The 24,124-nt window shown below is 36.3% G+C and overlaps 1 protein-coding gene across 36 annotated transcripts in view; it reads right to left on the bottom strand.

The window, feature by feature from the left end:
* The window catches only part of Ppfia2 (PTPRF interacting protein alpha 2), a 460,521-nt gene that overhangs the window by 260,946 nt on the left and 175,451 nt on the right, over window positions 1-24,124 (bottom strand). The window lies entirely within an intron of this gene.

The raw sequence follows: 24,124 nt of genomic DNA, 5'->3' as shown, positions 1-24,124 counted from the left end.
GATTTTTATTCTAAAGCTAACACTTTCTTGATGCATAATGAATATTATGACTTCAACCTAAGGTGCTCTCATAAGCACATAAAATTGTAGATAAGCTACTATGAGAAAAGATTCTTTTCTTTGGGGATGACCATTTTAGAGTTGCATATGAGTTGTCTTGATACACCACCAAATTTTATTGAAAATGTCAAAAGACACGTATGTTCATATCATGTCAGGATTCTGCAAATCTTTATGTTGAAAAATTTGGAATTTAATTAATTAGTTTTATATATTTTTATTTTTGTACCCTATTTTTATAAAAGACAAGTTTTATTATCTTATGTCTTATTCCCCAACTCCCCCGAAGTGGTGTTCATGTGTAAGTTCTCCAATAAATTAACATCTAATCACAAAAACAAACAAACAAACAAACAAACCAAACCAAACCAAACCAAACAAAACCAACTAATTTGTACTGAACCAAAAGTTCAAGCATATATTTCTAGGCTGAGCAAGTGTGATTAGACTTTGCACTAACACAGACTATAGAGCAATGACACACCCTGAAAATTCTTCTATGTATGTATGTATGTATGTATTCGTATACGTATTCTTTGAGAATTTCATGTATGGATGGATCATATCTACCCTTCTCCCTTCCTCCAACTTTCCCAAGAATGTTCCACAGTCTCCCTCCTCCTCCTCCTCCTCTTTCTTCTTCTTCCTCTCTCTCTCTCTCTCTCTCTCTCTCTCTCTCTCTCTCTCTCTCTCCCAAGTTCATATTATTTCTTTATTTTTCTTCTAATTAAATAAATGCAGGTAGCCCTACCCATATGCGCACGAATATAAGGCTGTCTACTCAGATAGGCGACCTTTGGGGGCCACAGTCCTGACTCACACTCTTCCAGAAGCCTGAGATTGCCAAATGCTCCCAGCTAAGGCTCCTGCTTGAAAGCTATTCCCCAAGTCACACTGGAGTTCTGATGAGAATAGCCCTGTGCAGGATTTGGAGTGGGAGTCACAATTGTAATTTCATAAATACACCTGTCTTGTTATGTCCAAAAGGCATTATTTCTGAGAAGTGTCTATCACTTCAGGGTCTTACAATCTTTTTATCAACTCTTTTTCCATGTTCCTTAAGCTTTGGCGGTAGGAGTCACTATGGTGTCCTATTGGGTGGTGAGAACACCGTAATCAGTCATTTGACTATTTGTGGTCCCATTGATGTCCACTACTTTGATAAGGAAGTGAGTGACGTGCTAATGAATGAATATGAGGGTAAGTACAGAGAAGATTTTTTGATGTTTGCACATTTAGAAATTAGCTGATAAGTTCAGACTATTGAAACTCCTGATCACAGAAAAATAGATATCAACCAAACAGTTAACAGCTACCATTTATGCAAAGGACTTTATATATGAATATGGATGTCTGTGAATTACCTATGTCCCTGCTGCCTGCAAAGAGAAAACAGGTATCGGTTCCCCTATGACTGGTGTTACAGGTACTTGTAAGCAGCTATGTGGGTGCTAAGATTTTAACCTTGATACTCTATAAGAGTAGCAAGTGCTATTAACCATTGTACTATCTCTCCAGTTCCTATATACAAATAATCATTGTTTCAAAATAAAAAGAAATATGAAATGCACATCATTTTAATACAATGATTTTAATTCACTGTTTAAAGTTAGAACAAGACTCCAAATTAGGCCTATATATAACTTCACATATTTCTATTGTGCCTTACAAAGGAAGGAAGAGACAGAAATCTTTTCCATGAGAGGACAAAGCAAAATCCATGAGCATACCATGGTGCCTCCTTCATCTCCAGTCTCCCTTTAGAAATGCAACTAAGTTAATTTTACCAGTTTTAAATATAACATTTAAATTTTTGATATGGGTATAAACATACAAGACTCATTTAAGGACTTTCAGTGTGATAATGAATATGAAAGAATATGTAAAGGTAACACAACTCATTTTTTCTTTTTAAGTTTACCAATATTGTGCGGTTAGTCTTGTGGAAACTTGGTGCCCCAGGGAAGAGGGATGCTGGTGGGGGTGAGTGGGGAGTGGTTGGGCAGTGAGGGAGCATGCTCTCACAGAGGGGAAAGGGGTAAGTTTTCAAGGAGGGGGGACCAGGAATGGGGTAACTTTTGGAATGTAANTAAATAAAATAATTTAATAATAATAGAAAAACAATAAGGCAGTGTAGGAATTGCAGTGTAAACAGGACAGTGTGGGAAATGCTTAAAGCATTCCTCCAAGGGGCTCAGTTGACTACTGCCCTGCTGTAAACTTCCATTTCTAGGAAGAAATGATAACTGGGCCTTATTCCTGAGATCACACTCACTGAGGAAGACTTTCTCTGAAGCTGCTTTCCTTCAGAGTTGCATTGTATTATTATTTATCTAATAAACATATAAGTCTCCAGTATCAGGATTTAGGACCCTGTATGTTTTTCTCATTACATAGCTTATTCCAACTGGCTTAATAAATAAAGAAGCGATTCATAAGATAATTTTACAGACAAAGTAGTTTATCCAAGTGATGTTGGGAGACATAAGGCACACAAAATAAGCAAGAGTCTTTGTTTGTATAATAAAACTAAGTATATGTAACATATTGCCTAGATAGCAGCAAGTACTGTTGATTATATCTGTCCAGAATCAAGCTTCAGAAGTCTTTTAAACTATGTTAAAGACAGGTTTGATGGTACCCATCTGTGTTTCTAGACCTTGGGAGTTGGAGTCAGGAGGCTCAAAGACATCCTGCTACATGAAAATTCAAGGCTTAGTTGGGCTGCTTGAAAACTTGTCTTTAAAACTGAAACATAAAACAAATAAACAGAGAAACAAAAAACACTTTATGTTTAAAATGTCAATTGTCTCTGTCAATATGAATGGTGTGAAGTAACCAGCTTTGCAACAAGGATAGATAATCTTAAAGGCTTCTGAATGGGCTCTAGTGTCTTTGCTTGCATGTAGAAATATTAGAGATGCCTAAAGAAGGCAACTCAATTAAAAAAAAACATACAAAATGCTACAAACTGTAGATTAGTATTCAATGTGTTTTGGTATTGCATAAGATACCTGACTACTAGGAGATATAAATTAGGAATTTCCTAAGACTTCCCAAATTGAAAAAGAACCCTTATTATATCTCAAGAATAGCTTATTATAGTTGAAACGAAATATGTTATAGTTGGAAATGCATAGCATAATTTACTAAAATATAATTAAAGAAATATTTTACTATTTAAAATTAATTCTTGATAGGAGTTATATTATAACAGGAGGATGCCTACAGGTGAGAAATGGCTTAGAATGTATGTTAGTTTGACTAAAGCTACCTCACTGGCCTTGTACACCTTGGAAGGATAAACTTCGAACTTCATCAGAGAAGACTGAATTCTACACTCCCTGGGTACTGATTAAGACAGCTTCAGAAATCACTTTTTGTAAAAATTACAACACAATGTTCTGATGAAATGAGTGACAGATGCAAACCACCAACTTCTGTTTTCTATTTAAAAGCCAACCATTTCCACAGTCTTCCGAGCAAACTTTGATCAGGGAACATATTATGAAATATCTATCGTTGGGCATATGGCAGCTAATATCATGTCAAAAATTCTGCCTTTAGATATTTCTATACTTTATCAAAAGCATCACATGTAGCTATTGAGCACTCAAGAGCTGTTAATAACTTTATAGGTGAGTAAAACTGCATCTTGCATTCACTCTTTGAACTGGCTGTGAGGAAGCTAAATGTACCTGAAAGAAGAGGACAATTTAGAGTGATGATCATGGACATCTCACAAGCCTCAGAGATAGGAAAACTTGGTCTCAAAGAATGTAGAATACCTACATGTCACGATATTGACTCCTTTAATTTACACTCCTCTATTTTTATTTTCCCCTATATTTTTACAGTGCCCTGCATACCTTTTTCTCACTTCAATACCTCCTGCTTCTCTTCTAAGTATTCCCTATTTTATTAAAAAATTAATTAGACCTCACAAAACTCCCATATTTTATGTGTATATGTGCAAGTTCATCCTTTTGCAGTTTTGTTCTTAAAATTCTCTTAAAATTTTTAATTGGGGTACTAAGCTATAATGGAGGACATTGTTTGAACTCTTGAGGGATCGGCGAGTCTCGAAGGAAGAAAATGCATGAATTGAACTTCAAACTCCAGATGCTTCCTCTGATGTTAAACACATAACTTTCACCCGCATAAAAGATCTTTGAATGCATGTATCTGAGGTTTATAATGACACTTTGGAGGAAAGTTGAAGCCTCAACCCCTACCTGTTTCTGGTCCCATGTGCTACACTCTGAATTATAGAATAGGTATATCTGACCTCAATGACCATATAAAACACAGAGAAGATGAGGTCATCCCCCCACAGCAGACATGGTACCATCTAGGAATAGCTTTTCATGCCTCAAGTATGGTTCTAGTAAAAGCTATGGAGACAGTGATGACATCATGGGGTGACACTGAGGAACATTTTTAGTTATGGATTTAATGGATAAAGCTCTGTTAGCTCTAGTTTGTACATGGAGATCAAACCTTAAGAACAACTCTACAAACTTGTTGTATAGTAGTCTTGATTCATACAGCTTATCCTCAATAGCCTGTCATGTTTATTTTTCTACCTGCAAGTTCCTTTTAGGGAAATATGCTAATAAAAATTCTGACTAGGCTTTCCACTAAGTTTAACAAACATTTCATTTTAAACATATTTTGACACTGAAAGAGAATGCAGATATTAACAAAAATGACAATCAGTTAATAAATTAATATTGACGAGGCTTCTGAAGTATTTTTTTTAATTAGGTACTTTCTTTTTTAATTTTTAATATTTTTTATTACATATTTTCCTCAATTACATTTCCAATGCTATCCCAAAAGTCCCCCATACCGCCCCCCACTTCCCTACCCACCCATTCATTCACATCTCCAGTGCTATCTATCCGAAAAGTCCCCCACACCCTTCCCCCAACTCCCACTTCCCAGCCCTGGCGTTCCCCTGCCTAAAGTTTTACTATCTCTCAAGAAGATAAGCTAAGGCCATATTATGCAGCATTTTTGTTGCTTTTTTTTTTTTATTTTTGGCTAAGCATTGTAAAAAATAACGTAACTCAGATAACACCAAAAACAATATAAAAACCAGTGAAATAACTGTAATGTTTAATTAATCAAAAAGTGGTAAGAAAAAAAATACTTTAAATTCAAGGGTCAATTACACAATGTTCTATGATTAAATTGTGTATGTGTGTACATGCCTGTGGTGTGTGTGTGTGTGTGTGTGTGTGTGTGTGTGTGTGTGTGTTATTCTTTAGACACTGTCTTACTACTTATCTCTGGCTAGCCCAGAACTCATTATGTATATCTGGCTGGCCTTCAACTCAGAAGATATCTGCCAGCCTCTGTCTCCCAAGTACCAGTATTAAAAGCATGCTCCACTCTGCCTGGCTATAAAATTATATTTCAAATAAAAACTAACAATAACAACAAAGCTAAAGTAACTCAGGGAATCCTTTGCTTTGCTGCTAAGTGCTAATTTGTTTTTATTATATAAGTAAATACAAAAATTATTAAATATTGCAAATGCTTAAATTTGATATTTTTTGAATTTATATATAATAGAACAAACTATAAATGTACATTTGTGAGCAAATAAATATTTAAACCACTACTGTGCATCACTGTCCAGGTTATGGTATGCATCATTACTCATGCTACCATTTAACTAAAAATAATGATCTCGTGATTTTGAAAAAATGCAACACATTTTTCATTAAGTTATTGGCAATGTATCAAAAATCAATGTTACTGTTCAAGTAAAAAAATCACTAAATTATTATACATAGATAATTTTATTTGAATAAAAACAAAGATAATTCACTTTCAAATATTTTTTGTGAACAAGAAAATCCTACTCTTTCGTTTTGTCAAATAGTAAAGACCATGATCTTTGAATAACGTTGGATGTTTTGATAATTTAATTAACAGCATAAATAGATCATAACCCACAGTGAACTGATCATTCCCATGATGCTTTTCATGCAATGTATTTGATGTGAGAAACCTTACACAACTACATAACTAAGACTGAAGGACCTTTGGGACTACTGGCTAAAACGTTACTTCACAAAGACTAGATTATTGTTCAGAAAGTTACTTGCTGCCTGATCGCATGGCTTCTGTGCTTCAGTCCAGTAATCTTTCAACTGTGCGATCCCTCTCTGAAAGTTTTTACAATTATCTAGAGAAAAGTATTGCAATAAGGTGAGTGCTTGCCTACTTCTATAAACATGGTCAAAAATCATGGCTAGGGAAGCCAGAGGCCTTAGGTGAGAATGTGCCTGTTTTGCTAAGTCAACATGTTGTTCGTTGTAATACTTATGGTTATTTTTATGAATTTATGCTGCTCTCAACATTGTTCAGAGAAGCTTCTTATTGTTCAAGATGCTGAGTGTAAGACGCTGGAAGTGTTATAATGATGGAACATCTTTGTGGACCAGCTTTCTCACAGACTCAGAGAACATTATGGAAAAGGGGCAGAAAGAATGTAGGAGTCTGAGGATGAGAAGAGGTACTGGGGAAACCTAGCTTCTATACATGGGGTGATTGCTATACACATTAACTCACGGCAGCTGTGATGTTCAGTACATGACCTCCACATGTTCAAATGGATTAAAACTTTCTGCATGAAACCTAAGGGAATAACAATGTCATATTACCAGCTGGGAATTTAGTAGTGGTTGATGGCTGCTGAGGAAGAAAGATTCACTTTTCTTTGGAGGGGTTGACAACTGATAGGTCTTATGCCCCGGTGGATGACCCCACCCATGAGAATTTTATCCAACACTATGAACTTAATGGTTACATATAAAATGATGAGATGTTTTTAGATGATCTGAGATATCCTTGGGGGAGGGAGTTAGGAATATATGTTTTCGAGATACATTGACTTCATGGATGAATTTCTTAAAATGATATATGTCAGCTGAACAAAGATGACAACAATGGACATGGCAAGGTGGATGAGGGAAAGGCCACAAGGCCTCAACCCTACAGGAGAAACTATAAGCAACTGAGGAAAGTTAGTCATGGAAGGAATGGTCTTCCCTGGGGAATAATCAATATGCTTTTGTTCAGTGTTAATAGCCTTGAGAAAACATAAAAGTAACTTTATAAACACTAAGTTACATTTATGAATATGTATGAATATACATGCATGCAATAACAGTTAATGAAAGGGAATTAGCAGGTGAGAAGGAAGAGGCAAATGGGAGAGTTCAGAGGGTAGAAATCAAAGAGAGAAACTTGGTTACATTAAATTCTCAAAATCCATTTAAAGAATGGAAAACCAGCTTACTAAAAGTATAAAACAAGATAGCCTGAAAGTCACAAAATAAATTCATTTCAATGAGTCACAGATATTTTACTTATAAAATCATATGAAGTTCTTATAACTCATACACCAACTTGTCCATATGTATTTCATAGTTTGATAACACAGTTTTTTCTCTCATTTTACATTTATAAGTGAAGGCTGAGTGGATTTTTAAAATTTATTTAAAATTTCGCCTCTTGGCATGGACAAAATATCCTGTGATGTCCTAATTGTTCCCTGCTACCCATTCCAGCCAGCATTCTAGCCCATTTCCATTCCTTTATGACTCCTTTCAACCTGAAAGACCACTCTACCAGGGACCATGGCTGATACAATGGCTGAAACTTGGATCAGTGTGTCACTCAGTGCTCATCAGGGAAGTATCTTGCACTTGATGTTAACACAGAGACCTAAAACTCAACAGTGGAGAGAGAGAGAGAGAGAGAGAGAGAGAGAGAGAGAGAGAGAGAGAGAGAGAGAGANAGAGATTCAGGAGCATTCACACCCAAACGAAAACCTTTCATCAAAAAGAAGAGAAATGCACACAAAGTACCACCAATAACTGTGAAGCAATTTTCAGTTGATAGCTGGAGAGAACATGAAAATCAGTTTTCTCCACTGGAGTGTTACTGGGTATATCAATAACAATCCAGGGAAGGTTTTATACACAAGAGTACTTGATCAACACAAAATAGACTCTGTGTTATCTGTGTGATTGAGTGTGTTTGTGTGTGTGTGTGTGTTTGTGTGTGTGTATGTAGGCAGCCATTTGTTTTGTTTTGTTTAAGTATTTTTTTCATCATATTATTGGATATTTTGTTTGCTTGTTTTGATTTTTGCTTTTTGTTTGGAGGATAATTTTGATTTTGCGGGGAGTGAATTAGGTGAGGAGAGCAGTGAGGTGCACCTTGAAGGAGATGGGGAAAGGAAGTAATATGCTCAAATATTTTGTTCAAAAACTAAATAAAATTAATTTTAATATGAAATTTGCAAAGTAATAAGTAGAACCTTTGAATTTAGAAAATTTCATGAGCATTTGTTTTTATTGGGTATGATTTAAAATATATTGCCCTTTGATTGGTTGTTTCTGTTTCCCAGGCTAATATGTGGTATACTTATATGAAAAATAAATCATCCAGTATTTGACAATAAGAAATGGTGATAGGTGGGCATAGGTTAGAGAGGAAAGGAGGAAAGGTTGAATATTTTATTCGGAAATACTTCAGACCCACACTGAGTAACTAACCCCACTTGGAGAAAGGCATAATCTATACATCGTATGCCCTCATACATTAAAATAGCTTTCTTTAAATATTATTGTTGAAAATACATGTGTATTGTATTTACATGTTTTCTAACACATGCTCTCTCTGTTGTAGGAAGCTGCCTCCTGCCTGACACTGAGGTACTAATTTCATAACTAATCCCTTGGAAGCATCACCACTGGCCTGTGCAGCCTCCTTCTGTTATAATTCATTCTTCTGAAGGACAAGGCTTCAATTAGCTTACAGACTACCAAGTTTCTTAAATCTTCTTTATATAACTTTAGTTTTGTTTAACCACTCCCATCTGACTGTTGACTTCCCAAATAACCCTTTACACCCTCCTCCCTGTTCTATTCTCTGTTGTTTGTATCTCAAGTGTTTCACCATCCCCTTTGATTTTCTACTTTGCTTGAAAGATCATAGGCTAGCATGTAGCTTTATCATCCACACTTGGATTGGATTAACCCTTCCCTCCTCTCCCCTTCCCGTATGCCCATCACTTTACTACCAACTTCAACCTGTCTGTCCCCAGAACTCCCAATTCCTACTTTCATTTCAGTTCTATTCTACTGATGCTTTTCCACACCAAATGGCCCATCACAAGTTTCCTAACATCATTTTAGTCATTTGACAAAGTTTTTAATCTCTAACTGTATCTTTAGGTTGATATTTAGATATTTCTTAAAATACAGCAACTTTGATGGAATTACAAAAGCATCCACACATCTCCAAGTTGTTCTTGCCCAAAAATAGAAGTTCAGAGGTCACTTTACCTGCTTATATTTACATACAAATTTTATGTCCTACAAATCTAGACTCACAAGTTATTTTTCTTTCATACTGAATTTAAACTGACCCTTGTAGACCAACAAGTTGTCTTTCAGGATATCTTCTATTTAACACAGCGATATGATAACTGATATTTTCATATTAAAATATTGCCAACTCTTCTGTTAGGAATACACATACTACAGCAGACAACAACACGTGCAGAGCCTACTTAAAGTACGTCAGCGTGAATGAAGCCAGGATTTTATGTGAGTGACAACTTATTATTTTAACATCCTGAAATACACTTTTAGTACTTAAGTGGAAACCAGTGATGGGTAATAAAATGTCTACAAAATTATGAATATACAAAGTCAGAATATTAAAAGAAAATCTTTATAAATACTTTCAGCTTTCCCCCTACTGTTCTGTTTTAGATTGCTATCAGCAACACGTTCACAAACCACTTGCTTGACAACATCACTAATTGGTTCATCAAATTGGAACCAGACTGCTCAAAATGAACTACCAGATGCCAGAGAATGGTTTTATAACCTTAAGCAAGTCACTCATCTGAAAATGAGATAATTATACCAGTTAGCAAAGTGAATTGTTATATAACGTTCAACTAATTAATAGTTGTGGGTAAACTGCTCAGTATAAAACAACAAAACACTAGTGTATATATGTACAGCATTTATAATATAAATTAAATTCATTACTTATTTCATAATCTTTCAAATATATAATTATTGAATAATTGCTCATTCACTTATTCAAAAATATTTACAAAACTCTACACATATATTTGATTATTTTTTGGGCAGAGAACAATTTCTCAAAAGTGTCATAGAACAGTATTTATTAAATTACAAGTGTTATAAATTCAACAGAAGGGAAATATAGTGTGTCATATGAAATGTACCCTCTTAAATAATTAAATATTAATTGATATCTTTTACTTTATGTAATTTCTTTTTTTTAACCCTACATGAATTTGTGTACATATATTACAGATTCTGATTTTGTATATTTAAAATTTTCTGAGTGTGTGAACAAGTGGTTCTCTGTGTCTAATCTAGTGCCTCTTCGTGGGAACTTTTCCTCTTGTTTATTTTGACCTATTCAGATGTGCTCGTTTTTTTCACTATCTTATATTTTATTAATATCCATTAGGTGCCAGTTTTATTTTCTAATGAGATACAAAAAGCTGGTGGATCTGGATAGGAGGGAAGGTGGGGCGGAGTCACAAAAACAAATCATAATCAAGGTATCTGGTATGAAAAGTCTATTTTCAATAAAAAATGCATCTTTCTAAATAGGGCATTATCTAATATGTGTCCTGTATGAGCAGAGCAAATCCAGTCCTGTATTATGCAGTCTTGATATCCGGGAGTGCTAAGGAGAAGACCTGCTCCAGAAGTTCCTTAGAGCTTGCCAGAGATGTATGGCTGCCAAACTGTCTTTGCTCAAGCTTCAACAGTCACATTAGCCTTTCTCTATTAGGGCACATCAAGTGATATTTTGCACAGGAATTTATATCTGCTGCCACTTCCTTCTGGTGTATTGTTTCCCTAGTGCCCCATTCACAGTCTCCCAACCTTATTGCTATAAAGAACATGCCTGCATGCTCCAGCTATTTAATCCTCCAGTATTTACCACCATATCACTTGTTTGCAAGAGGCATGCTAAAGGACATTCTTACTGTGTTTTGTTTATTCACCACGTCATATAAACTAGGAGCCAGACAATAGCTCCTTACTGTAGGCATGTGCATCCTAGGTTATTTCCTTTCCTTCAGGCCAACTAAATCAGTCCTCAGTTTGGCACCATACACAGGGAGAACAGTGTCTGGTGTCTACCAGCTCAGTGCACACTGTGAGACCCAGATTCTGGTTTCTAAACACCTTGTACATTAAATAGAACAAGAATCCTCTGAAGAAATAGCTGATATGCATAAGAGAAGAAATTTAATCTGCATATGCTATTTTGTTTGATTTTATTTGGGGTAGTGAAATAACCATTCAAACAGTAGCAAAGACATGATATGTTAGGGTTCAAGTATCACTGAAGAATGATACCCCAGACTCAAAGAGTATGAAAAGTGTTTATTCTTCTGAATTTCCTGCATGAAGGGGTCTCCTGATTTGGGAATGGTGACCTCTCCTGGAGTCTCAGGTCCAAATATTTTGACAGGGCAATTCCAGGAAGGGTTATGTGTCCCTTTACCTTGATTTGTGAGCTCTATCTCGAGAGGTTAGGTCTGACTGATTCTACAATTCATTAAGCTCTGGTGACTCCCCAGGGGGTTGCTTACTCATTCCATCTACCCATTCTTCTTGCAGACCAATTGACAAGGTGTCCACAGATTAGCTGCCCATGGGTCTGGCAGCCAAACTCAGGCCTAGTCTCCCAAATTAACAATTTGCAGCCTGTCGTGGAGTCAGTCTGACTCTGGCTAACTCAGTCCACACAACTAAAAGACACAGGATAGTCTTCTCGATGGTCTCATGTAGACAAAAATTGTGATGACTTCATGACTTAAAAATGATATCCCATGTTTTCTTTCATTTCTGGTTTCCTAGATTTTGCATAGCTTCATAAAATCATGTATGTGTGTATAATATGAAAATAGAGACAATATTTTTATGTAAATGAAAGAAAATGCTGAGTAGAGAAGACAAATGAAGATAATAATAATAATAAATATTAACTTTAACTTATTTTTATGTGTTAAAGAAATAAAAGTATCATAGTCCACAGCCAGCACTTGATAGCCTAGAGAGGAACTTAATGTCCACATAGAAGTTTCTGTCATATTGCTTCTTAATTTCTCTCTCAGAGTACCTCCTATTTTACATGAAGTTGTGATTTCTACTAGAACAAGAAAGCTCTCCTTTACTGTCCATGACAAAAATTATCAAACACTTTGAGAACATATTGCATTGCAGCAGTTCGTGGAAGATGGAATACAGTCAAGTATCATCAGTGTAAACTAGAGTAAAGAAGACACTGCAGAATGTATACTTTAATAGGATGCACTTAGAATAATAAAATAAACCATAAGAACAGAGGTCTAGAATAAAGCTTAAATCCTTTTAATAACAACTTGTTACTACTGATCCTGAAGTGATGTTGGTTTTCACATGAGTGACAGGGTTGTAATTATTAAAGCAAATATTATACAGTTGTAACTTTACGCAGAAGTGTAATGATGTAAATTTGAAAATGTTGACAAAGAATAGAGATAATATAAAGTAATATCACTGAATATTAGCAGTTGTTGGGTCAGTGTCTTTCAAAATCACCCTTATCAATAACATATGGCACAACATAGATGAATAACAAAAGGTTTGAGTTTGAGTGAAATGCAGGCAATATAAAGTAGTGAAATCCACGTTTCCTTTCTGAAGACCATCTTGAAAAGAAAAATAGTACAGTGATGAAACAAACCTTGAACTATAAGAGGAGGAAGATCTGAGAGGATTTCAGCAGCAGAACTTGCCAAGCCAATACTCAATTCTCTTCACTTCAGAGCCTATACCCTTGCATAGTAACCAAGGCCCTGATACAATAAGTAATTAAGAACTGTATATCTTGAGGCAAAATGAATCTGGAGGAGGAACTGCCTGCTCTCTGCTGCAATTTTCAAGATGCTGAAAGCACCTGTGTTCCTGCTTGGTCCTCACAGCTGCCACATCTTCATCTCTTCCTCCTTTGTGTAACTGTCAATTCATGCAATAAACCTTTCCTATGTCATCCCCAAGCTTCCCTTGGAACTTCATTTTGAAAGCCTCAAATTTAAAAATTAGAAATCCAGATGTGTTTTATCAATGAATCAAGGCTATGTAAATCTGAATATATTCTGTCCACCATGTGGGTTCTTGGATTTTGGCAAACATGCTTTCAACACATAGAGGCATGTGTGGTGTGTTCGTGATGGAGGTGGGATGTGTGTGTGTGTGTGTGTGTGTGTGTGTGTGTGTGTTTGTGTGTGTGTGTGTGTGTGTTTGTGTGTGTGTGCTTATTACCCACTGAGGAAACAGATAAACCAGGAACATCTGAGTACAGATGGGAATCGCCATGTTACAGGAATCTATCAACTGTCACTTGATTTTAAGCAGATTCATTTAGTTGAGCAACAATTCATTTCATTAAAGACATTTCTGGGAAGTATATTTTCTGTTGTAACATGCACTCTTCCAAAAGTCTCTGGAGTAAACTTGATGTATGTGCCCTTTGTAAACCTCAGCTGGATTCTCTTCTATCTTGGAAATACGAAATACAAAAAGAGCAAAGATTGATGTCTGTCCACGTATATACTAATTTTCAATAAAATCATACTGACCATTCATGATAATGTGCATAGTATAAACTCTCATGCAACTTAACACCTGATGCCAAAAGAAAAACCCTATTAAGAATTGAGAACAAGTGTAAGTGCAATATTAAAATGTGACAGTTTTGGCGTAGGAATGGGGAACTATACCTGCGGGAATATACCACCAAATGTTTACCAGAGCAACTGTTGTCTTGCATAAAGCCTGAGTGTGGAGTGGGACTCAGGGAAAGAGGAGAAATGTGTCCTGAAACGACAGTATTCATGGTAAAAGCACAGAAATAATAGAGGAATGGAAACCCCCAGTTGAAGTTCAGCGTTCCAGATATCCTTGCCCAGTGATCTGTCAGGGAAACTGGGTGTCTATCCAAACAGTGGTGGGATTCAACTGAAGAATGCACATATTAGACTCGACATACTTCACAGCACACCATCGACTTGGTGATCAAACCGAATCCGTTAACGTGAGCAAATGTTACTTATCACATAGCACCAGGAGCTGCAAGAGCAATCAAGCAAAGCGCAAGTGGAAAACAGGGACTCCATCATGGCAAATGGGTTTAATAATTCTACCATAAGCTTAAGATCTCTTTACAAGGGTCATGTAACTCTGCCAGAGAATGTGGAGTCTGCATGAGACTTAATCTAAAGTATTCAATTGTAATGAGATGATGATGGTGGTGGTGGTGGTGGTGTTGATGATGATGATGATGATGATGATGATGATGGTGATGAACACACACTGGGAAACTGTAATGGCCAATCCAGTAGGGATTTCTTTTTTATTATTGGTTATTTCATTTATATACACTTCAAATGTTGTCCCCCTTCCCAGTTTCCCCTCTGTAAAATCCCTATCCCATCTTCTCTCCCCCTGGTAATGAGGGTGCTCCCCCATCCACCCACTCCCACTTCACTGCACTAACATACCCCTGAGCTGCGGCTCTGAGCCTCTACAGGTCAAGAAGAAGTTTCTACACAATGGAATGGCTTTATGGCTGGATGCTGGTGTTGATTGCATGGTTCTACATGTATGCCAAATTTCATAGGTCTTACTCAAAAAAAAAAAACATGTTGATATGTAACCATAGATATGTAATGTTAGAAATCTAATTTTACTTTCATGAAAAATGGCAATGCTTACTTAATGATGTTCCTTCTCTAGAAAACTTTATTTCCCTTCAAATCACATGGCTGAATCATGAATATATCAAATGTTTAAGGGGAAATCAATAAAAATTTATAGTATAGATTTATTAGTAATTATGTAAGAGCACAGTGGGAACAAATGTAGCCTGACTTGTTTACTAAAATGACAATGTATTCATTTAATTGGTTCATTAATTCAATCATACACCCCAAATGTGACTATATTTAGATACTCAGATTGCACCACAGAATTCTGGGAGGAAAGAAATCTCATTTGTACTTGCCGTTAAATACCAAGGAATAAGACAATGGCCACAGATTTTTCTAAAAATTCTCACAGACCTCACCCTTGCTTTTCCCCAACTCATGTCATTTATAATGCTAAAAAATAGCCAGATCCTGGGTGTTAACACATAGAAGTTTTGCATGTGGAGATTATATTGCCACTGACTGTAGCATATTCATATCCTGTGAAGGACCATATGAAAAACATTTACAGACATCCATTCTTTTCCTTTCCCTCTTAGACTTTTATTTGGTATGAGTCAATTTAGGTTCTCATAAAAAGACCCTGTAAGAGTCAGCACCTAGGCCCCACAGCCCATCTCTTGTTAGATTCTTTCCAGTAAGTGTGAAGCCCTAAGCTCATTTCAGCCACTTTATCCTTTGATACCAATGCACTAATGACTCTTAAACCACAGCATTAATGAAGTAGCCTCTGCCTCTCTCAGGCAAAAACACAAAAGGAAGCAGCATCATTTCAGTCCTTGATGTCAAGGTTGAGTATTGTCCGCTAATATGCTTGAGAATGCCTAGAGTTGGCAGCAACACCGAAACCCCAGCAATAGGTGGATTGAAGTGTTAGAATACGCCAGCCGTTGCTGCAAAGCAAGACCTTGTCTGAAAATAATCAAAAACAGACATCTGTCATGAAAAGACCATTGATAGTCTTTAAATATAAAACGTTAAAACATTTATTGCTATTAAAGATAGTGCCGATGATTGCCTGTTCCTATACAGCTCGGGATTTCTTTTTAACATAAACACATGTTAATACTGCTTTGGAAAGTGTAAAAGTATTCCTATATGTAAACCATTCTAGATCGGTGATGCCCTCAGCAAGAACTGTAGCACTCATACCCACTATTAGATCTTTAGTTTGTAGGTCAAATCTTTGGTCATGAGTTGCCTTGCATCTAGACAGATGGTATGCAATTGCGCATTTGATGTTACATTTTCTAATGTCACGATACAAAAATAGTTATCATCAGATGCATATCCTTTTTCTGTAGACACGCAGGAAAATTAATGTTCACGTTTCCTTTTTTAAAAAAAAATCATCCACTTCTATGTAGCCAGAAGGTTGCGTGCCCTGCCTCACCATCTGTCAGAGTATTGCTTGTTAATATATTTTTCGTCATTTTTCAGAGAACTGGTGAGGAATTCTTAATAATATAAAAATATTGATAGGAAGAGATAATGAGCTCTTCAAGACTTAGGTTTTACTAAAGACTAAAAGAATAGAAATTACTATTGATTCTCATCTTGATCTTTCAAGAACACCTACCAATATGTCCAAATTCTTGAAATTTAAAAAAAGGAAAAGCTTTTTAAAAATCCTACTTAATAAAATTATGATCACAATTAGAGAGAATATCTTCCATTTTTTACTACTGTATTTACCTTAGCAGACATAAAACACTGCAGCCTTTTGTGAAGATCAGTAAAGTTTATGCATTGTGCAACACAGCAACTGCCCTTTTAGAGACACAGACCCCAGAAAATGCTGAGTCTGAAGCCCTTATGAATAATACGTATTAGAATGAACTTTCGCCTATAACATTTTTCACAGACATTTTGATTTCTTGGTAAAACCCTGCTCTTTTTTGATGGGCTGTGCCTTTAGTGATGTACCTGACCATTTATAGAAAAAGGTTCCCAGTTTATATGATCGTATTGTAGGTCAACTGCTCTGGCAGTTGTCAAGCCTGCTAGCTGTCACATGCTCTTATGCTAGCTGGGATCAGGTAACATGGCATGGAAATATTTTGAGGTCACACCCCTCTTCTTTTGTAGATTTGTATTAGAACAAATTTGAATGGTAACTTGACATTTTCTTTGCTTCTGAAAACACACTGGGAAGCAAATGAAATACATATTTTAATTATGTAGGACACTGAAGAATAACCATCTAAAAGGATGTCATCTAAAATTAAAAATGCAGTATTTGTGAGCAAAGTGATTTTTAAATCACCGGAGTTCATGACATTTCCATCTGATAGCAGATTTATGAACACAAAGCTGGTCATTATTTCAATATGCCCTTTCCCACAATAGAAACAGTGCTTGTAAGTGAATATAAATTTAAGGGAGGATGTCTGAAATTTCTATACAGAGAGTTTCATCATATTCAGCCAAAATAATGTTCCTCACACTACTTATGATTAAACAGAAAATGAAAAAACTCTGTCCCCATTCCTGAGCAGCTATGCAGTTCTAGAGCTCTAGAGACTGCGCCTTCACTTAAAATATTTCATAAGAAATAGAAAAAAAAAATGCCAGTTAATCTTCTAAGTCGCTACACACACATCATAGTCCTTAGGTTCCAGGTATCAGGGAGATATTAACCGCATATTTGTTGGGATTGGTTCTAATACTCTGTCTTAATTTGGTTCCTGAAAGTCTCATTATGAGACTTGAGTGTCCCTGTCCCTTGCTGGCTTTGTTTGGTAATAAAGAATTGTCATACAGCCAGTGTCTGGGCAGGGAGAAAGAGGTAGGGCAGCTGCAAGGGAAATGAGAGAGAGAGAGAGAAAGAGAGAGAGAGAGAGAGAGAGAGAGAGAGAGAGAGAGAGAGAGAGAGAATGGGGGAAGAGAGGGAGGGAAGGAAGGTGAAACAGAAAGAGACAGAGAGACAGAGTCATACTGGGAGAGACAGAGAGACAGAGAGAGACAGAGGTGTGTACTAGCTGTGGGGAGGTTTAGAAGTGTGCAACCATTAAGCTAGTCAAAGGATATCAAAATTAGCCTGCATGTGTGTCTTTCATTCACGAATCCAGAGCTCTTGGGTGGGTGCAGCGCAGGTGTGACCCGCTGGGAGCCAGAGCACTAAACTAATGCACTGCTACACATATTTAAAACTATGATAGGCTCTACGACAGCAGCATGAGGCAACACACACATAGATCTTTCCATGTAGAATTTTTAGTCCAAACCCTGAAATAAAATGTCAGTGGATTAAGACAAGGAGTACTTATCAGCCCTCCCTCATAAGGACTGTGTAGGTTAGGACTGGAGAGCAGTGTAGTTACCTTGTTCTGCCAACACACCTCTCATGAGCTAGCACAAGTTAGCTCTCCATGTGTTTTTGGAGACTTGATAATGGTTTGCATTCCCAAGGTGTTTTGTTCACAATTAATCCAACCTTCCATGACAGGAAGTTGGTACTGGGATGCCTGGCAGACCAGGGTACCTCTTAGCGTTGCCAAAGGACTGCTTGGGTGTCTTTACAGCGTGGTTGTCAGTTTCTGAGAAATTCTAAGGAGACAAGATGTAAGTCTCAAGACCTTCATGGTCACTTTTGCAAGAGGCTCAGTCTACCACTGACATCATTCTAAGATTTGAACAAGTTAATTCTAAATTACTGACAGGTTCTTTAGGAAGCCATGGACTTTAAGAGATGAGGATCATTTGGGTATTATCCTGAAGGGTAGTGTCATTTCAGTTCTTTTAATACTATTATTATCTACATTTATTGTCATCAGTGTGATGATCAAGATTTTAATAAACAGTTTCTCTAGAGCCAAGGTATAACTCAATGTCAGAGTATCTGCTTATCTGCTTCACATATGTGTAGCTACTGACTTAATCCGAAGCACCACACATAAAAGGTTATTATTATGTTATAAATGACTATATTAACATCATTTCCAGTTTTCACAATATGTTACAAGTTCTACAATTTCTTGTTATCATAAAATAAATCCTGCTCAGAGTAAACAGCTTGCTCAATATCGCATGCAAGTACCAAATTAGATGTGAGTGAGATTTCAAATCCTACACCTTTCAACTAGACCATGATGCTACTTAACATACTCTTTCTGCACCAAGCATCCCTCACTGATATAACTCAGTGCCTGAACAGTAACTGTTTCATATTTTAAACACAGCACACAAAGATAAATATGAATAAACTTAATCAGAGCTTGTGATGGAGACGTTTCCCAAGAGCAATCATTCAAATACGAGGAGTAAATTAGTGTATACTAGATTGAACACATTTTAAAACATTTATTTTACTTTAGATTAAGACTCCCAATTTTCTACTCATTGAACTTCATTTCAGAACAAATACATTTTGAGAGAACTTATAAGTGACTGCTTTCCCAGGCGTGAACTAATGCTTCTTCCATGACTATTTTAAAACCACAATTATGAGGTGGAAGTGTTTCCTATTAATTTGTATGAAATCAAATGTAATCATAAAGACTACAATGAAATGCTAGACAGGACAGCTCAGGGTATTTGAGAAGTGCTTAGTGTAGAAACAGTGGCCACATGACTCCTCTCTTTTCAGGAACAGTTGCTATGGTTTACTTGTTTGCTTGCTTGCTTGATTGATTGATTGATTTCTAGAAATGCTGGAGAAGGACACACAGCAAGCATTTTGGCACTATACTACATACCCTGACTCACTTGCTATGCTGTGGATTCCCTCAATTTTAAGGGCTTGGGTAGTAAGCTTGTGATGTTATTAAAACCTGATCATTAGTGTGAAAGGACATTTGGTTATTGGGTGCAAGGCTTGAAAGGAATCCTAGATCTTTGAACCCTTTGATTTCTTACTTTCTTTGCTCTATACACGCTTATGTGAGCAGCTTACTGTACCATATCTTTCCACCACAATGGTTTGATGCTCCACAAGCTCCAAAAGGGGATAAAAAACCTTGATGTGAAACTAAGACCCAAGTAAAACGTTCATTCTTTCAGAGTTGTCTCAGATATATTATTACAGTTAACGGAAAGAAAAACACAACAGCTGTTATTTTAATCATGTTATAATTTGAAGTCACAAGTCTAAAAGGGAAATTGTCACCCTTTTAGTATGGACTAAACTAACACAGTCCTTCTATTTTGAAATTTCTGACTGACAGATGCATTACTAATTAACATCAGATGGATATCATTCCTGACATGGCAATCTACTCTCTCAATTTGGAAATATCTTGACAAACTTATGCCTTAAGGGAAATACAACCTAAAGCTTATAATTACTGAGGGGTGACCCTTAATTTAATTAGTTTATTTATTTATTTATTTATCTATCTATCTATTTATTTATTTATTTATTGAACCCTCAAAATGAGTATATTAATGAGAGTTAGAAACTGGCCCATGAGAGACATTTCCAAATGACTTCATCATAACAAATCAAAGTACATTTTTCTGAATCGATGTAATTATATTTGAAGGGAGGCCTTGTAGATATTTAACCTTGTACACATTTGTTATCTGATATCCTTCACACAGAAGGCATCCTTTCTAGTGTTATAAATACTCCATGTTCTGTCCAGTGTTATTCAGTTTATGACATGTCTGCATATGCATCATCACCTGATATTCAAATATTCCAATTCCATGGTCCCTACATAACTTTTGAATCATCTGTGGAGGTGGCAGTTGGTGGCTTGCATCTATTAAGATAATTTTGCATTCTAAAATTTGAGCATTCACATAACTCTTATAAAGATCTTTTACTTCAATTTAGGAGACATAAGAGATTAAAATAATCCCCAGTTAGTAGTGTAAACTCTGAAAGCTAATTTAATTTATGAATTTTAATCTACAATTGACTTTAATTATATTTCTGAGGATGAATATATTACATTAAATCTTTTTACATTTTAATATCAAAATTAAAGCTATTTGTTCATCTGGTTTAGTTTTGTATATGCTCTGTCAATTATAATCATGTAACACACAGCCTTTCTTTTACCTAAATAGTCATGTGTTGAAGTTGGTGATATCTATAAGCCCTTATTACAGATAAGGAAAAGAAAGTCACAGAGAGGTGGCCATGTGTCCAGCATATAGTGTAAGAAGTAGAGTAGTAATCAGGTGTTTCAAACTTCAAATTTAATTATTTCAGTTAATAAGGACTTGTTATTTAGCAATGTAATAGTTCAGGAAGTTTGAAATGCTAAAATAAAGCTTACACTAATCTGAAAGCATGGCAATGCATGGACAAACAGATAAGTACAGAGCAGTCAACTTGTAGAATTAACGACACACATGTATGCTCTCAGATTCCCATAGACATCTGATGAGGACAAGCAAGGGACACCCATTGGCACAGGGAAAGATTTCTGAACAGGAAAGTGGTAGCACAAACGTGAGACTTCATGAAACTGAAAAGCTTCTGTACAGCAAAACACAGGATCATTCTAATGGATATGCAGTCTACACAAAAGAAAACAATCAGCAGCAGTCACACACCTGACAGGACCACTAACGTAAATGTATAAATACATCTATAAATAAATAAATACAAATACATTAATACATAAATAAAAACCCAAACATTAAGAAACAAAGAACGGATTTAAAAACAAACAAACAAACAAACAACAACAGCAACAACAAAAGACCATGGGGCATGGAGTGAAACAAAGTTGAAATCCAAATGGCTGGAAAGCGTTTCAAAACTGTTCAGTATCACTTGTGATCAGGGAAATACAAATTATAACTATTTTGTTTCTTTACCTTACCCGAGTTAGAATGGCTCAGACCCCCAAAAATTCACACGAATGCTGACATTAAGGGAGGCATGGCTTCATTGCTGGTGAGAGTGCCAAGGCTTCATGTTACATTACCATGCATATTATTTTAGGTATTCCCTAAAATGATGGAAGTAGATCAACATGACCCAACTATATTGGGTGTAAATATACTCCAAGGCCTCCCTGACCAACTATGAAGACACACCAGCTCATCTATGTTCACTGTTGCCCAAATTAAAAGGTCCATTGCCAAGAATATGTTGACTCTTGGGGTTGCTGGATGGCGAGAGCCTAACGATCTTCAAACCTTGCAGTTGCCCAAGCTCTTCATTTCCTGCTAGCAGTTGTTGGTAAAACACTACTCACTGAGGCATAGAACATGGAGAGATCAAGCTAGTAATTACCAGAAGCTTCATGCATACTGACTAGCACTCATACTGGTGGAATATGTTAGACGCAGTATGAGAGGTCAAAGGTGACCCTCAATCCCCAGATGTGAACATGAGAAGCTAAAATAATAACTGAGCTTATAAGACATGCTCACTAGCACAGTAGCTGCAAGAATATCATGAGAATAAGCAACTTCTTTCATGGATTTAAGTCATCCTCCATAAGAAGAAACACATCCAGGGACCATTCTCAGGCCAAACCCCTATAGATAGGTAGGTCATTGGCACCAGGGGAGAATTCATTACTATTATGCTACTAAATTCAAATAATAGGTGATTCCTAATGATTTATCATTATATTTATATATTGATTCATCTCTCAACTCACATAAAAGATGCTTTTACTAAAATGGACCATAATTAACACAGAGACTCATAGCTGATGCAGAGAACAAAGAATACAGAATGCTCAGCTCTAAATGGGACAGCAGTGCCACACTCCATCTTCACTAGGGTCAGAGATCATTCTGGCAAACTGGTGGGATGGCTGTAAGATCCAGAAAGTATGTACGACTACAAGCAAACAGTGTCTTCTTGACCCTGCATGGCAGCTACACATAACACTTACGACATTTGACAGCATGCCCAGCACCTCTATGAGGCCAAGGCAATCCAAATCCCAGCCCCGAGAGAGGTGGGAGCATGGCGTTATACCCCCAACCCCTAGTAACTTCACTGAACTCAAGTGGAAGTCCATACACTTAAGAATTATATGGGTAGCACAAATAGACTTCATGATCAGAATCAATGTAAATTCACCTTTTAAATCCAAGAAACTCAGAATTTGTTTTTGTTTTTGGACATTTCCTCTGTAGACTCTTGCTTGAACATTCAGGGTAGAGATGGCAGGGCTTTCTGAAAAGGGACTTTTGGGAGTGAGAGACTAGTGGGAAGAGGTGTGTCACTGCTGAGCAAGCCCCAGGATTTTATATACCAGCTCCACGTCTGGTTTTCTACATTGTCCCCACACCTGTACACTCCCTACTTCCTGTATGGAATAGTGTGACAGTCCAGCCTTCTGCTCATTTCCAGTGTGCTGCCATGTCTTTCTTGCCATGGAAAACTGCATTTTCATGAAAATGTGAACCAGAAATAAATGCTTTCAGACTTAGTGTACTTTTGTCAAGGTATTGATGGCTGTTAAGACAAACTGGTCATTTCTATTTCTAGAATATCAGATTGGTTCAGGGACTAGTATGTTTATCAAGTCTCTAATGGAAGAAGAACCATATGAATGGTATCATCATCTTTAGTGATATACTGCATTGTGTGTATATATATATATATATATATATATATATATATATATATGAGCAAATGTAGGCTCTGAGGTCATAGCATGTGTTGAAACTAAAGTAGAAAAAGACAGAATAAATCTAGAGAAACCCTGTCATGGCAAGATACAGACTAGGATGAGGCCTTAGATTGGTAGGTAGACCAGACAGACAGCATGAATCAAGCCCATAGTTCACAATATTTTGTGCTTATATTTGAGATATTTTGAAATTAATTAATGAATAAAAATCTAACATTCTTCCCTAAAGTCCTAAAGTTGAGAAATATGTAATGAATTAATTATTTTGACACAATTTCACTTTATTTCAGTTTGACCTGAATTATATCAAAACATTCACTCCTTGAAAATACACACCAAATAGAAAGCAAGAATTTCTCATTCCCTCAATAAGTGCATGTGTATGAAAAGATTTTAATAACATTATATCATTGTTAAAATGTGTTTCTTTGCACATTACATGGTATAAAACAAGAGCATTGAACAAGTTAAATAATAATAAGATATAACAAATTTGTTATGTTTTATTTATAACAGATTTGTTTTCAGTTCTCAAAAAATATGTTAAATGAAATAAATGAACACATAAGATGACAGAAAGTAGAAAGTTTGGTGTGTGTCCCAGTGGTGGTTTGAAGGAAAATGGCCTTGGAAAGTGCCTATGTTCAAATACCTGGACCCAAGTTGG

The sequence above is a fragment of the Mus caroli genome, chromosome 10, assembly GCF_900094665.2.
Source record: "Mus caroli chromosome 10, CAROLI_EIJ_v1.1, whole genome shotgun sequence".
NCBI lineage: Eukaryota > Metazoa > Chordata > Mammalia > Rodentia > Muridae > Mus > Mus caroli.
The sequence above is the reverse complement of the archived record's forward strand: the minus strand, read 5'-3'. Positions and strand labels throughout refer to the sequence as shown.